Source organism: Sinocyclocheilus rhinocerous, unplaced genomic scaffold (genome assembly GCF_001515625.1).
Source record: "Sinocyclocheilus rhinocerous isolate Xijiao unplaced genomic scaffold, SAMN03320098_v1.1 scaffold299, whole genome shotgun sequence".
Taxonomy (NCBI): Eukaryota; Metazoa; Chordata; class Actinopteri; order Cypriniformes; family Cyprinidae; genus Sinocyclocheilus; species Sinocyclocheilus rhinocerous.
Window position 1 is genome coordinate 3,520,033 of NW_015652998.1, and position 1,838 is coordinate 3,521,870.

Consider the following 1,838-nt stretch of genomic DNA (forward strand, 5'->3'; position numbering starts at 1 on the left):
CTTGTGATATTTCAGTTTTTCTTTTTTGATAAATCTGCAAAAATGTCAACAATTCTGTGTTTTTCTGTCAATATGGGGTGCTGTGTGTACATTAATGAGGAAAAAAAATTAACTTAAATGATTTTAGCAAATGGCTGCAATATAACAAAGAGTGAAAAATTTAAGGGGGTCTGAATACTTTCCGTACCCACTGTATATATTAATATCTTCTAAAATGCATTCATTACTCCAGTTTGTCACATGATCCTTCAGAGATAATTTTAATATGCTGATCTGATGCTCACGAAACATTTATTATATTATTATTATCAATGTAGAAAACAGTTGTGCCCACTCAGTACTGCTATACAGATGTGACAAAAAATAACCAAATGAGAACCATTTGCTAACGTTAGTGGAACTCTTTGTGTTTGCTGTTTTGTGTGTATAAAGTCAATAATATGTCAATAATAAAGATATGTTTTAGACATTTTTAATGGAATATTAAATGGAAAATATTAAGCTAATGATTGCAGTTAACTCAAAATATCTCTCTGTTAGTGAAATGGTGCTGCCTCGCTCATTTAAATCCACTTAAAGTAACATTAAGATCTCAGTCTTGGCAGAGACAGAGACCTCATGATCACCAGGTCATCACAGATTCACTGATAAACCTGGCATGTGCCGCTCATACACACACACACTCACACACACACACATCTCTAGACCTGAGAGACCTCGCCCTACCTTCATACACACGTTCCTTCATCTCCATTCACACACACAATAGCTTCAGTGCTGTCTGGCCTTGTTGAGGTGGCTACTCTATTGAGATCCAATGAGCTGTCTCTTGTCCAACGACGCTGTAAGTGTGCCTTCTGTTTACTGACACATGCCACATCAATGGGCCAGTGTTGTTTGTAAACACAAGGCCCGATGGGGAGATAGATGGAGACAGCTTGATTAAAGACGCCCTACAGCCCCATCAAGTGCAGGTGTGGAGAAAACTTGTTGCATCCATCTGAGCAGATGTTTCTGAGGAGATCTTCATGGTCAGTGTAAGAAATACCAACCGTGAAAAGTGAGAGTGAACATTCTGCAGCTGTAAGAGCGAATGAAGAACAATCTATTCAAGCAACAAGCTTTTTATATGCTGTATGCTATATGACATAAATCTGGAAATTGCATAAATTGCGAAAGGAGGTCATTATCAAATGAATTTACACAAAAATCCACAATAAACTGAAGATGTACGTTTTAAAACTAATTACATTGTGATTATAGATAGCTGAGCGTTGAATCGTGTTGATCAGGACTTTATTTACAAATATGAAATTATAGAAAGTTAGTTGGTTAAAGTGTTTATTCTAAGTGAAAAAATGAATTATATTCACATAACAAATGGGTTCACACTAAATAAATGAACACTGTGCATATTCATGAGCACACATCAAAGATATATTTGCATTTGAACTCTTGTGAAAAACAATGCTGCAAGAATCAAATAAGTATTAATAATTCTTTAAAAATAATAATAAATATACTATAAACACACACACACACACATGCAAAAAAATTTAATGCTTTGAGTTTTTTAATGATTTTAAAATCCGCAATGCTCACCAAGGATGTATTTATTTTACAGTGTATAATAACTGTTATGTTATTTGAATATATTTTAAAATGTGATTTATTCCTGTGATGACAAAGCTGAATTTTCAGCATAATTACTCATACAGTCTTCAGTGTTGCATGATCCTTCAGAAATCATTCTAATATGCTGATTTTTTTTTTCTAAAAGCATTTTATGTTATTATCAATGTAAAAAAGTTTGTGCTGCTTAATATCTTTTTTTTTTT